Source organism: Cavia porcellus, unplaced genomic scaffold, assembly GCF_034190915.1.
Source record: "Cavia porcellus strain 051 isolate PalLab524CR breed Dunkin Hartley unplaced genomic scaffold, mCavPor4.1 scaffold_19, whole genome shotgun sequence".
NCBI lineage: Eukaryota > Metazoa > Chordata > Mammalia > Rodentia > Caviidae > Cavia > Cavia porcellus.
The window spans coordinates 58,196,877-58,212,628 of NW_026947502.1; the positions used below are offsets into that span (position 1 = coordinate 58,196,877).

The 15,752-nt window shown below is 40.1% G+C and overlaps 1 long non-coding RNA gene across 1 annotated transcript; it reads right to left on the reverse strand.

Annotated features, from left to right (window-relative positions):
* Positions 1 to 420: 420 nt before the first annotated feature.
* On the reverse strand, positions 421 to 14,951 carry LOC134471731 (uncharacterized). The gene is made up of 4 exons (XR_010041322.1): positions 13,934 to 14,951; positions 9,395 to 9,450; positions 4,522 to 4,667; positions 421 to 3,224 (listed from the first exon to the last, which is right to left on the reverse strand). It is a non-coding gene; the product is annotated as an uncharacterized LOC134471731 (long non-coding RNA).
* Positions 14,952 to 15,752: the final 801 nt, after the last annotated feature.

The following is a 15,752-nucleotide window of genomic DNA, read 5'->3' on the forward strand; positions in this document are numbered from 1 at the left end:
GATATGACTTTTTCACTTTTAATAGTGTTTGTAGGACCTTGTGAAGTACCTAGTTTCAGTAAATGTTATCAGATACTAGTTAACTAGGAAAATTATTTTAAACCACTTAAAAATAAAAGAAAAATATAAACCTTGGAATAAGAAAGAAAATCAAATTTGTTTCACATTTTATAACTCAAGTCCCTCTTCTGTGAATGTTAATTTCCTAGGTATCTCCCATAGTGTATATGTGGGCAAAGAATTCAAGATCAAGAGGGTTTGGGAAACGCTGCATACAAGCTCATCCTGCTTGAGATTCGCTGTGAGGAGGCGTGTTATGTTTTTATCATGGATGCGGTACACAAAAGTCTTATATCATGTTCTACTTTCATCTTTGAGCTATAATCATTGATCTCTCCCTCCCTCGCTCTTTTCCTCCCTCTCTCCCTACTACACCCCCTCTGACTCTCTATCAATTTTATAAGCAAATATGAGCCCACCATTCAGTAGGAATTCAGGAGCCAGGCGTGGTGGCCCATGCCTATAATTCCAGCACTTGGAAGGCTGAGATAGGAGGGTTGCTGTGAGTTCCAGTCCAGCCTGAACTGCCTAGTGGAACCTTGTCTCAAAAAAGACAAAAAAAAAAAAAATAGAAAATTCAGAAAATTTGTAGCAGCTTATGCTATAAAAGCACACAAAAATCATCACGCTAAATTCTGTTTATTGTTCCCTTATTTTCTACTATTCAGGTGATACATAATTTATGCACACACATACAGTCTAGTGCTATGAGCTATGCTGTTTATAATTGGGAAAGATGTCTGCCAAATCGGAGTCAAAAATTCTTAAGATTTACCCCCATTCAGTCTTTGTTCAATACCTTGTCATCTCTAAATAAATTATTTTATTATTATTATGAATACACTCATTTTTGCCTAACTTCAGATTTTCCTCTTATTCTTTCACATGTAGTCATTTTCCTAAAAACACAAACTTGATCATAGATTACTCCACTTGAGGTCTTTTTGGGGTTGTCCCAATCACTAAAAGATAAAGTTCAAAATCCTAAGGAAACTGTGGTAAATTAGTAAGACAGAGCTATATTACAATGTGACCGCCCAGCCACCCATCCAGTTGTAAAGTTTTTATCCCCATCTTCTTGAGTATGAGCTGAAGGTTTTCTCACCATTTTCTCGAGTCTTGCTTTGACCAACAGACTGATGGAAATGAAAATTTGATTTCCCAGGTGAGACTTAACATATCTTACACCTTCTGGTTTTATTTTCTCAGAACACTCCTCAGAGACAGCCATGAAGGGAAAATGAGTTTAGCTACCAAAAGATGAAGGGTCATGTGGGAAAAAAGCAAAGTTTCCCAGTGAAAAGCCAGCAGCAGGCGGTCAGACAGGTAAGAGACATCATCTTATGTCTTCTAGTCTGTCAAGTCTCCAGCTAAAATGAATTATATGAATGCGTCAGACAAAATCAACATGGTACTCTCCAAATGACTCATAAAACGATGTGAAATAGGAAAAATCATGGGCACTGATAGTTCACAATGGGCTCCCGACTGCTAACATACATCATTCATCTTTCTTTGTTTCTAACAGTTTTATTGAGATAACAGTTAACAAACGACAGAATTTGTTCATTTAAAACAGTTTTTAGTATACTGATGTATTTAGAACCTATCACTACAGGCAATTTTAGAGAAGTTTCATCATCTCAAAAACAAATTACCGTTTGCCTACTATATCCACAACCTCAGCCCTCCCATCTCTAAGCAACTTTTAGCTGACGTTTTTCCCTCTGGGTTTATTCTGGACGCTATATATAAGCAAATCATTCATATGCTGTCACTTGTGACTGGTACTCTAACTTAGCAGAATGTATTCAAGGTCATCCAAGTTGCAGTGTGTATCAATGCTTCATTCCTTTTAATGTTGAAATAATATTCCACTGTATGGATATGCCACATAGTCTTCTACCCATTCACCAATTAATTGATACTTAAGTTGATTTCAACATTATAGCTACTATGAAAACTCCAGCCACAGACACTTGCGTCCAAGTTTTCGTGTTTGCATTTCTCTTGGCCATGCTAGCAGTGGGTGTCTGTATCAAATGATAAATCTATATTTAACTTTGAAGAAAATTGACATGTTGCTGCGCTAGTTCCTGCATTATTTTATATTTCCACTAGAAGTCCACAAGATTTTCGTTCCTCCGGGTCCTTGTCAACACTTCAATTTTAGCTATTTTGATGCTGAGGTGGGGTGTAATTTCCACTGTGATTTGCATTTACTTAATGATTAACAGCACAGAGCATCTTTTCATATGCTTATTGGATGTTCCTTCCTCTCCCTTTCAGACATATTTGTGTAGATATTTTTCTACTTTTGTTTAGGTTATGTGACTTGTTTTTTTATTGTGTTGTAACTGTCCTTTCTATTTCCAAGACACAAATTTCTCTATCAGATATATAATGTATAAGAATCTCTAGAGCCTGTGGTTTTTTCTCACTCATGTGTGTGAGTGTGCAGTGCTGGGCTTTCGAAGCCAGGGACCCCCACGTGGCAGGCAAGCACTCAGCTATCGAGCACATCCTGATACTATCCTTTGAAGGTAATTTTTTTATCATTTATATTATGCTCATTTTAGCAATATTTTTCATTTGATGCTTGTGCTTTTGATGTCCATCACAGATCTGAGGTCATGAAGAGTCACCTTTTTTTCTGCAACATGTTTACAGTTTTAGCTTTTGGGTTTAGGTATCTAATTTTACTTTGACCTAATCACCTTTTACTTATGCTGTGAAGTGAGAATTTAAGTCCTTGTTTTGCTTGTAGCTATTCACTTGTCTCACAATCATTTATTAAAAAGACTGTTCTTCCCCACTGTCAAAAACACAGTTGGCCACAGGCGCTGATACACATGTATTATGGACCTTCATCTTATCTTTTATCTTTTCTTGGACAATGATGAGTGAATTTCTTAATCATCACTGTTTCCCAGGAACATAAACCTCAGGGAAAGTTCAACATTGTCAGTTCTCCTTTTGTAAAAGATGAATGAATACAACAGTTGCTGAATGTTGTAGTTAGAGTATACAAGGGTATCATAATCCAAATATTATAATTCCTTTTTGTCCTCTTCACGGTCTGGGAAGTTTGTAGTTGTAATCCCATTGAAACATTATTGAAATCTTGGTGAGTTAATTCAGATCTTCCATATCCAGTGCAATCCCTGGCAAGAATAAAGACACTAAGATATATTCAAAGTTACAGGCAGCCAAGGGGTTCTAAGTCTGGTCCAGGTGAGGATATATGGAACAAGGCCTTGATCCATGGCCTCATCCAGAATGTATTACCTCATAAAAAAAGGCAGTAGCTCAAGACTGAGTGACAGTGAGATTGGCAGAAATTCCATGAGTTTGTAAACTGAGCCAGTCAGGTAGAGAGCAAGAACTTTTGCAAAATGCAGGGAGAAGGGTATGAAGAAAGACCACTCTGCATAACTTGATCAAGGTAGCATTTGAATGATTTAGGAGGCTGTTGCTTCAGATTCTGATATGTAAACTTTTGTGCCCTGGGAAGCCATAGCCTATTATCTTGTGGTCAGAATTCAGTTGATATTTCTGGAGCTATGTGGCTCTGCCATCCCTCTGTGTTCAGCTGTTTATAGGAAACACAGTGCAAGGAAACAGGAAACTGTCAGCTGGGCCCAAGGATTATGTGTCAGTGCCTCAGCTAGCTTTATTTTCATTGCTGAGAGCCAATTGAAGGGGGAAGGAAATAGCATTGCCAGTTCTGTACATATAAGCACATGGAGACAGGGTTCAGTTAAACTAATGCCTAATGCCGAAGCAATCGTTTTGCATTCAAGGAGAATTTCCTGGGTCATCTCCTACACAAAGGAATAGATATAATACAGGGTACATCATTTATAGGATTATTTTATAATAGTCACCGAAAGAGTCAAATGCAGAAGAGTACAGGAAATCTATTCATGTACTAGAGACCCAAAGAATCCAGCTGAGGAGCTGGATCCCACAATAATGTCCTCTATGAGTCTAGCTGAAGGCTTAGAGCCCACAAAAATGTCTCATGCAAGCCTGTCTAAGGCTCTATACTGAGAAGACCCAAAGATGAATTATGGAAGCTATAAAATCTGCACCAGCAGGCTGACGGGTCTGTGCCAGCAGGCTGAGGGATCTGCACTGGAGCCAGGAAGTTTTATGCTCGAGGTTAAGGACCAGAGCTCCCCTGAAGAGAACCACAGCCATCCTCGGTGATAGAAAGAACCCAAGCCACTCCAGTGATAAGAACAGCTGAGTTCATATCAGGAAAACCAGTATGACAAGCTTCTCCAGTTTGGTTTTTGTTTTTTGAGTTTTAGGGGGCTTTGGTATATTATTGGCACCAGTCCTCAAGTGAGCCTTCCACACCCAGAACCATGCTGATTCATTTCAGTTCAGTGTTACAAGTTGACTATGAGTTAATCCACCACACAACAACAACAACAACAAAATAAACCTACATACCTTCAGGGAAGGGAAGGCAGTTCTAATGAACAGTCACTGCAGGCCTCATGAGGGTATTGTTCCTTTATAAGACTCTGAACCATCTGCTGAGAGTACCGGCAAAAGGTCAGGTGTCTTAGAATCTTGAAGTGTCTTCTAAAAGTATGCTGAAATGAAAAAGAGAAATAGTAACATAAAGGTAAACTAAAGCAAATATCTAGAAGTCAAACACTGATGATCAGTTCAGTGAGTGAAAATCTTTTGATGTAAAAAGCATGAATACAATTGCCAGTGGACAGGCTGGGTTACCTATCTGGAGCTATACTAATCCCTTGCTGATAACAAATGTTTGGTCCACTGCCCTAAGAAGGTTATTGAAGTTGAAATTTAGAATTTTGGTTAATAGATTAGAATAATTCTTTTTTCCCTCAAAGAGATAGACTTTAGTAAAATGATAGGTTGATTTGTTGAGGGTAGGTTATTAGTGGAAACACCATCCGTTGTAACCCCTTACCATCTCACTGGGATTGCTCAGAGGTGGTGATCAAGTGATCAGGTGATAGATGGGCACCCAGCAGTGGTAAGGCTGGGGAGTATGGCTGCATTCAGGACAATCTAAAATGGTATTAAAATGAGTATGTTCTAACCTAGTGATTTTAATAAGGAAGGAAGAAAAGAGAAAAGGGGCCATTAGGTATGAATGACCAGCATCTATAAGAAAAGAACAGAATGATTATTAGCAATTTTAAAGATAGGGATTAGAAGTCTTAGTCAACAATTTGCAAAAGCTGTCCAGTGTCTGAAAGCATCTTCTTATGGCACAAGTCTAGGCTCAACATTTCCTTTAAATTATCAGCTGTGTCTGTAAGGCTCCGAGAAACCGCTAGGTGAAATCTCCACCTTAGCAGTTTTCCACTTCTGTGCAGTCCTGAATTTATCCAAATACTAACTCTCTGGAGTTTTACTACTGTGTTTCTTATCAACAGTACCTAATTAGATCCTTTCCAAAATAATCAACAGTAATTTTTCTCTCGAATCACTTTCAGCATGTGAAATGCTTCAGTTAAAGTTCACGAAGAGACAGTTTAGGAAAATGTAGTGGAAAGGTAGCTTTAACTCAGTGATGACGGGACTGAGTATGGCAGCTAAACCTTTTGCAAAATATTTTGCCTTGAGATAAAAGTCCCCAAAAACTTGTTTTCTGTTACTAACTCAGAATGGATGGAACTTTATGACTGCAGGAGCTAATGGGAGCACCTTTGGCTAAGGGAACTCAAGATTTTTCTGAAAGTTTTGCAAATTTTAGTACAAAGATGTAATCACATTGTAACCTCTGCAGAAGATTATGGGTAGTGAGGACCATATTGCTTTCTATATAAAAGGCAGTATTGCAGAATTCTTTTATAATTGTTTCTGTTAAGTGAGTCCCCATCACTTACATGACAGTGAAGCACAACTGATAAATAGACTGGATCAGGAGATGCCCAGGGAGGTAATAGGGTCATGGGGATCAATCCAGTGATGTGCACAGTGGACTGTGCTGGTGGGTGGCAGGGTGTACATGGAGGTGGGTCACCAGGTTGTGGCTTTAGAGGGTATACCTCTAAATAATGCTGCTCTCCTGCCCTGCTTCTCAGATGCCATGAAGTGAGATTGGGCCACACGCCTTTCCACCATAATGTGTGTGACCTGGCCATGCATAAACGGACACATCTTGAACTCAGAACTAAAATAAAATCTTCTTCACCTTTAAACTGTGTCAGACGAGGGATATAGCTTGTGGCACAATACTTGCCTGGCAAGCACAAGGTCATTAGTTCAATGCCAAGTACTAAAATAAATAAACAACAAACAATAAGTGTCAGGTATTTTGTGGCAGCAACAAAAACTCTAATACACTTGATGTAAAATTTAGGACTTGGTGATAGACACCTACAATCCCAGCACTCTGGAGTCTGAGGCAAGGGAATCCCAGTGAATTCAAGGCCAGCTACAGCTACATAGTGAGTTTAAACCAGCCTGAACTAACATAGCTAGGCCCTGTCTCAAAAATAAAATAAAAGATTAAAATAAAATAAAATTTAGAATGGCCCAAAACAGAAACAAAAAAATGAAGCAAAATTTTTAAGCTCTGTGAAGGCTGTACCTTCTTAGCAAGAAAATGTTCCATTCTGTCCATATAAATACACAACAACTAACATGTATTCAAGTGCTGTACAGGTTGGAAGCTGAGATCTACCTGAAGACAATCAATGTTCCGTTTAGGCTTTAAGATCCTCGTTCCACCTTTTCAGTTTTTTCAGGATCACACATTATTAACAGGAAGCACACAACCTGAAAATAACGTCCATTCTCTTGTTTAGTTTCCTCATTCATGGTGTTAATGACACTAACTCATCTGATGAGTGATTTCATGGGGAAATTGACTTAACATTTGAAATTGCCTGGTATCACCAAAGGCCACCTTGAAAGTATCGGAGACAATTTCAATAAAGAATATAACTATATACTTTTTTCTCCTTTTAAAATCCCACCAGAGATTTTAACTTTGAGGGTTTAGATGTGACCATAATCTTGGTTAAGGTAGATTATTTAGCATAAAGTTTGGCGTTTCCATTAGTCTATCTCTCGTCACATGGACTTTGATCTTGGTAACAGCCATATTGCAAGGAGGTAGGGATGCATACAAAATTCCTTACTCCATTGTTCATTTTCCCATGGGGTTCTTCTCCTGTTTGGTGAGAACAAAAATCCTCCGTCTTGAAAGCATAAGTCATCTTCTGCTTAAAAAGGCATATCTGTGGTTTATCTGTCTATCCATCTATCGGGAGCTGATCAGTCTCCCAATCTTATGGACGAGTTTATAGTGAAGGATTAAATAAAACACACAATGCAACACGGTTCATGGCGATCAGAATGATCTCTCCTGGAGCTAAGACAAAGACTCCTCTGGACTGTCAGTGTTGACTAAGTCTTCAATATACCAGCAGAGTGCAGGAAAATGGAGGATACATCTAGGGCAAAAAGTACCTGATAATGTTCAAGGCCGCAGAAGTGGAAACAGAGACAATCCGAGCAGCCAGCACTGCTATGCAGAGAACTGTCTGGTTTCTAAGGTTGGCACGTAGGCCCCTTGAATTCCGAGTGAGCCAGTGTCCCCTGTTATGGTCTCACTGTGCCTTCAGAGGCATCACAGCATCCCAGACCGCCACAGCTCAGCACGGCCTCATCTCATTTTCATCATCTGTCTGTCTTCACTGTCTAATATTTGGCTCGTTGACAAACTCTAGCAGATACAATAAGTTCTGCTGCCTGGGCCGGTTCTACTTCAGAAAGAGGACTGTACTTGATAGATGTATCTTAGATGTCTGACAGCATAACCTATTAAATAACCTCCAGAGCCAGTTTCCAGGGATGATCCATCAACACAGTATCAGGTCAGGTTTTCACTGTGTGAAATGAGATATGTAAAGTTCCCTAACTGAAGCAAAACAATCATGCATTTCCCCTACTTTAAGAAGGTGCAGGAGAGATAAATAGTAATATAAGAAGAGAGGACGTAATATGTTAACTGGTTGGCTGAAAAGTGCTCTGTGGACTCAGTCTATTAACGCTATAGTCGTACTTAATACCTTAAGACAAGGGGATCTGCTTGTATAGCAAGGTCCAGGGTGAAAAAGAGTGAGCCAAAAGGTCTTCATAGTTTCCGTGAAACTGGAGTAGAACCTTCAGGACATGTCCAGAGCACACAGGTAGAAACTGACAGAAGAGCTTTTTGTAATTAGAGTTTCCTAGGGAGAGAACAGGCTGAAGAGCCTTCTTCAGCTAAGGAGCAACTGTTCTTCGAACTCCCAGATCAGGTTTGTTTTGTTTTGTTTTGAACAATAAAGTGATACAACCACTCCCTGCAACATCCAGTGAAGCCTAAAATCTTAGTCATCATTTTGAGAGGAGAGAGTGTTTTGATCTCCTGAAGAAGGCCATCCTTTAAATAATGGACTGTATTCTGGAAATTCATAATTTGTCTTTTGAAAAATGATTTTTTTCAGTGAGGGCTGAAAATAAATAAATGTAAGTTTTTACTAGTTTCTTTATTCACTGAGCAAAGGAAAACTCATCTACATATTGAATCACAATTGAATCACAAGAGACATTTACAAATCTTGAAAATATTGGTGGATGTTCTGGAAAGATATGAAGGGCTCTCCTCCCCCAGGAAAAGACAAACGTCTATCTCCTGATCCAGAGGCACACTGGGGGGAAAAAAAGGCAGAGCATAGCCACTACAGTGAAGTAAGTGGCTGTAGGCAGACAAAATGATATAATAATGGGGTAGGAAGTAAAACTCACAGGTCTGCGAGGCTGTCATTAGCAATAGGCTTATGACACCTGGGCCTGTGTTACACCTGTGGTCCTTTTTATGACAGGCTACATATTTACACAGCATTATCCAAACAGTGGCACAAATGGCAGCAAAAACAATGAGAACAATAACTTGGATCTATCAAGGATGTCAAACAAATGGGAACAGATAACAAAACCAAGGCACCAAACTCAGAATGAAGAGTGAAGAATATAACACAGAGAGAGCCGAGCTCAGACCCGGCTGCCACATTTTTACCACTTGTTCACTGAACGGAGTAGAATGTTATCTACATACTGAATCAAAACTGAACCACAAGAGACATTTATAAATCTTGAAAATCTTGGTTGATTTTGTGGAGAAGATGAGCAGCAAGCAAGAGGGCATCAAGGGTTCCACACTCGGTCGAAGGCTGGGCTCTGTGGTGAGAGGCATCTCTTGCTACAACTCTCCAAACTGGAAATAACTGAAAATCAGCATATGAGAATAAACAGAAGCTCTTTATTCAAGGTTTGCTACAAAAATACTCACCCAAATTCACTTTTGTTTGTCAGACACTCAAAGACAGGTAGGGTAGTGTATATGCTCTGTAGGGAAAGAAATGAGAAGGCTTCAGGTATGGACATTGTTTAGGCTGGGGAGTTAAGGGCAGGCTAACTACAAGCAGACCATCTACGGTGGCTGCTGAGAAGTGCATATTTGGTTTCCTCTGTTTGCTCCTAAATTAGAAATGGGAAAAATATTATACAACTTGGCAATTATTAACCAGTCTGAATTGATCTGGGAAATGATGGTTGCTGTAAGACTTCTTAAACTAGTTGCTCTGGAGATTGTGGTCAGACGTATGTTGTATACAGATTGACCATTTTTTTTGGTGTCTAATTCTACATTTGGCTACTATAACAAAATAGCTGATGCTGCATAGTAGACCAAAAAAAAATCCAGTTTAAGTCACATGTCTGGAAGTGCAAAAGCACAGAGCTACAATCTGTCTGGATTTCTGGTTATATCACAATATGGTGGGCAGCATCATGACAAAAGCAAGTACTATAGGGGAGAGATCACACGGTGAAAGAGAGAGAAGAAGCACGACAGGGACCAAATTTGCTTTACAAAAATGTATTCTCTCAGGAGCTGGTCTGCTCCTCAAGACCAGCATTAATGCACTCTGAGACTGGAATCCGCATGGCCGAAGGACCTTCATGAAATTCACCCCTTCAAAGCTCTCCAACCCCCACACTGCCACCCTAGGGAGCACCTTTCCAACACATGGAACTTAAGAGAGTGCACTCAAACAATATCCAAACCATAGTCTCTAACCACTCACAGAGTTCTTCAAGTTAAGATGTTGATTATATTAATAATGGTGCTCGCAATATTGATTACTTCGCCAATAAGGGAACCCACAAGCAAGAATTTCATAGCAGTTTCTTACTGGTCCCAACAGTGACTTGACCAGTGTAAGAGCTGAGCAAGAGGACTCAGACAGGATGGCTGTCCTTGTAACAAGTATTTAGTATTCATCTTGAAATGTTTCTTCAAATCCCAGGGGAAAGATCAGTTAAAAGGCTGTCTAGAGTTTCAATAAGGATCTTGTTAGTTAGGTTTTAGTTCATAGTTAATTGAAGTCAAGAGGAAAAATTCAGGTTTACTTGGGGGCTGTTGTAACTGGCTGGTTAAGGAAACTGGAAGGATAGAAAATCTGGTAAGAGTTGGAAATCCATGCAAAGTGCGAAGATCTGCTTCCCACAGAGACAGAAAGCTTGGCAGCCAGACAGCAGAGCCAGCAGAACCATCCATTCCACGCACTTCACAGAGGGATTCAAAGCAGCTCAGCACACATGCGCAAGGCTGGACGCAGAACCTCCAGAAGGGCAGGCTGCAGTTTCCCACTGAAGCACAGAACTGCTTCCCACTGATCTCCTTCCCAATTTTGATCACACATAATCCCAAAGGAAGATTAGTTTGAATCATTCAGTGAGTCTGATTTACACTGGCTATTTACAGAAGTACTGCAGAATGGAGATTTACATACTGAGCTTCTTACACTGGCCCTGTGGGAAGCTTTCCTAACGAACCTCAGATTGTACTCTTCAAAGCCTCCGGAAGACAAGCCAAGCCAAGGACTCACCACCAGATTTCCCCTGCAGAGCCCATTGCTTTGGCAGGAACATCCATCTTCTTGGAGGTTCCCTGAACACCCTGTGATTCCTCAGTCTCCCGGGAAGACACCTCCTTACACTCCTGGAAGGCCAGGAAGCCTGTGAAGCCAGGGCTCAGGCCAGGTTTCCTCAGAGGAACTTTGTCAGCCTTGGCTACGGATAGTCAGCCTTATTGCTTGAAAAGTGCCAGGTCGTACCTGATTAAACAAGCACCCTCCTGGAGTGTGACATCCCGGGCCAAACTTTGGTTGTGTTATCAGTGTTTCCAATCATGTTCTATTCTCCAGCAGGCAGGCTCCATTGGATCTATGCAAATGTGTGCCTTGCCATGCAAATAAGTATGTTCAGAAAGCATTTCGGAAATCTGAGAGGGCAAATCTGGAAGAGAAGGAAGTTCTTCTTCCATTTACAAGAAATAAACAGTCTGTGGAATTGTTAGTAGTGACAGACAGGTTAAAGAGAAAAGATTATTGATATACAGAAAACAGCCTTAAAATACTAACAAAACTTCAAACAAAATCCCAATCATCCTGCATCAACTCACTCAATTTTGGTATGGTACATTTCTGTTTACCATAGTTTCATTATGAATTTAGGAATATAAATTTCAATTTTTTTTTTACAAAAACTTGTCTGCCATCAAAGGTCCAAAAATATTAAATGAAAAATTCTAGCAAGAAACAATTTGTAAGTTTTAAATTGTTTGCTATTCCAAATAGCATGGTGACATCTGTGTCATCCCTCTGTGCCACACTTGAGCCATACTTTTTCCATATATCCGTGCTGTCCACTAAATCAGCTCATCAGTCACTTGCTGCATTCAGTAACCATCTTGGTTTTCATATTCATAGTGGCTAAGATGCAATGTTTGTGTTCAGTGAACCCTTATTTTACATAGTATGGCTGCAAAGCTCAAGAACATTGTTGCTGATACTTCGTATATGCCACAGATAAGCTGTGAAGCGTTCCCTTTAAGTGAAAAAGTAAAAGTTCTTTATTTAATAAGCAAAAAAAAGTATGCTGAAATTATTAACATCCACAGTAAGAATGAATTTTATATTCAAAAAATTGTAAAGAAAGGAAAGTAAATTCACGTTAATTATTGTCATCATAGGTCAAAATGCCACAGTGCACTTAATGCCACTAAGTTTTAGGAGGTGATGTGATCTTTAGTTTCAGCCACCCACTGGGGATCTGGAAATGTCTTGTTTGTGGAGGAGAGGAGGAGACTACTAGATCATTTCTTGATCTTGTCTCGGATTGGTTGTCTCATGGACACATCTGCTTGTCAATGAGATGTCTGGAAATTCTGATTGGTCCTATGGTGGGATCTAAGTGTTGTTTAAATCACACTATTAGAAATCTGTACCCCAAAGCATCTTCCACAGTCCTGCCCCACTAGGCTCTAAGACAGCTGCCTGTCAACAAAGGAACACTCTAAGCTACAAAACTGCAGGGATTTCATGGGAGCATCTGAGTAAAGTGAAATATCCCTCCCCTCAAAATTAATCCACAGGTAAAAAAATACTAAAAATGCCTATTATTCACTTACTGATATTTTTCAAAGATGAATGGTCTCAATAGAGTTCATTATGTTAATAACTCAATTGACAAGAAAAATCCAGTTATTTCTATGGCATACAATATAAAATAAAATCAATCTAAAAAAGTTCTATTCAAGATATCTATAAGTACAATGTTTAAACAGTATTTCCAAGTAACAGCACATACTACACCAATTTAAGAAAATGGATATATATATATAATCTATATGCAGAAAGTATTTTTAGGCACAATTTATAAAAATTCTGTTGCTGGGTGTGATGATACATGCCTGTAATTCCAGAACTTGGGAGGTTGAGGCAGGAAGATCTTGCTAGCTCAAGACCAGCCTGGGCTACAAAGTGAGCTCATGGCCAGGCTGAACTGCATAGCAAGATCCTGTCTCAAAAAGCTAAAAAAAAAATAAAATAAAATAAAATAAAAAATAACCCGTGGCATTAACTGCATATATTCTCGATACATAATTAGAATTTACCACAAACATATTAAGACTACAAAAGAATTTAGTAAACCTGAAGTAGGTGTTCAATATCGTATATTAACAAAATGCATAAATAAGTGATGAAAATTCCCAGGAGAAAACAACTTCCCTAAAATATACTGGGCTCAAATTAAAGAAGTAAAACTGTGACCAAATTAGTGTTTAAAGAACAAGATGATTGTTCACAAGAAAGTGATGTCTCGCATTAGGCAAGTAGCACCAGGACTCTGGCGAAAGAATCAGTGAGCTGATTCCCGAGTCTCTAGATCCTTCCCACACATAATGCAACTTTTTAAACATTCATACGTGGACCTCACAGAAATTTCACCCAGGGAGATACATGCATCTCCTTGGATTTGACAGTGCATCCCCTCAATTAGTCATTAGTGACAATTCAAACAAGTGGAATCATTTCTGACACTTCCTTACATAAGAAAAGGAACCTTTGTGACTTCCCAGGAGCCTCTGGGAAATCTCAAAGGTAGTTTTACTGCTGAAGCAGCTGATCATAAGCTGTGCCCAACACAGACCCCCAGCCTTGCATGCATTTCTCTCACTTTAATGCCTGTGCCCCATCTCAGGTGAAGCTGCCACCCTGTGCTTAAAATGAAACCAACATTTCCTGCCTCGACTTTCTGTCATCACTGTATTTGATGTTCCTTAAGTGTCAAGAACTCTCAGCACCAACGCTCAGCAGGCCCCATCTTCCCACAGCACCCCACTCCAGGCATGGAGCATTTAAAGGACTTGCCTACCAACCCTTTCCTGAGACATCTGGACTCAGACTCGGAGTGTATTTCTGTGGCAAGTCTCCCCTCCTCCTATTACAGCATCCTCTTAATACGTATCTCCTTTTTCACATACCGATTATGGTTTTTCTTTGGCAGTAATGATGCCGTGACTCAGACGGGAAGCGGACTGCCCTTCAGCTCCTCTCTTCGCCTGAGAGTTCATGCCAGCATTTTGCAGTATTTGTTCCTGTTCCTGGCCGGGAGAATCAGGATCCAGCAGTTGTGAGTCATATTTCCCATTTAGTGTTCAAGATACTTTCTGTGGTAGCACAGTAAGGACTTGACTATATTTTTCTCTTGGTTTTGTAATTTTTCCTATTTTTTCTGCCTTTTGAAGATTTGGTTAAAGAGCTCGATTCTCCCCCCAATGAAATCATGCCTTGGGTACAATCCCAAGGTCTGCAGTATGTGCAAGGTGTCCCTTTTGTTACTATGGCTTCTGTCCACCTAACTGGGGTCCCCACACCCCTTAGTTGTAGGTTCCATGTGTGGGTCAGTCGAGTGTTAACACCACACAGTGACAAAATTTTGAACTTAATCTTCGATGTCCTCCTTGGGGCATCTCAGGATTGCCCCAAGTCATTTCCTCTGAAGGCTCTTGCATATCACATCCCGAAGCCCTCATCCAAGAAACGGGGCACCCTTTTTCTCCTTTGTTTCATCCTTATTAGGCATGAATAGAAACAAGACACTTCCTGCAAACGCTTTCTAGAGGCCATTGCTGCCTTCAGAGCCCATCTTCCTTCTCTGACGCCTTTGAAAACCAGCCTCCTGTCATCGCCTACAGCATCTTCTCCTTCTATTTATCATTTTATCTCCAGCTCCTGGGGTCCTGGATCTTCCCACTTGATCACTTCCACTTGCTACACCCTCCATCTGACCAAGCCACACCTTCTGTTTCCCGCTAGATCTTCAGTTCCCTTGGCTCAGTGGAACCTTGAGTGCCTCTCTGCTGCTTGGTGGCTCTGGTGGAGCTCAGGGATGCCAACCTTACAACCCGAGGCTGCGACCATTGGGCTCTTCTGTCCACTCAGATGGGCTTAGGAGACACCAGGTAATGCCCATCCCTCTTCCATCCCTGCCCTGAAATCACCGGGACAGTGGTCAGCTTAGGGGTTCCCCACACAGGTACTCATGAAAATGCTTCAGCCCTCACCCTGTGCGGAATATTTCAGCTTGCCCCATCAGCTAAAAATACTATCCCTATGAAAATATGGAGGCGAGGCAATGACAAGCGTCAGCTCTTCCGTAGAAACCAGAGAGCTTTGCATTTCTGCGATTATGCCAGAATCATGGCTAAAATTTTTAAATTAGATAGAGCCAAGTGTAGTGGAATGACTTTACAGTTCCAGTGCTCAGGAGGCTGAACGCAGAAGACCAACCTGGCATCACAGTGAAACCCTATCTCAGGGAAAAATAAATATCTAAATAAAACAACCAGAGAAAGCAAACAATAAAAACCACAAAACCAAATAAAAATAAGTTAAGTTTTTCATGTCTGTTGAATGTATGCATATGCACATGCACACACACACACACACACACACACACACACACACACACACACATTAGATTTTGTAAAATTGCTCCAAATGGTATTACCACATTAAATTATAAAATCCTTTAGAGGAAGTCTTTTTACTTTGGTTTAGAGATACATAAGATCCTACATAAATCAATATTCCTGAACTTCACAGAAGTTAAGGAAATTAAACTTGCAGTACAATCAGTGTGAAAAAGTATTCCCACAGCTATAGCTCTTCCTTCCTGATTCATCCTTTCAAATTTCAGAAGCTTTTACTAATAATCTTTCTTTCATGGCAATGTACATATTCACATAGATTTGAGGGGAATCTGTCCTGCTTGGAACAGGACTTAATTGGAAACACTGA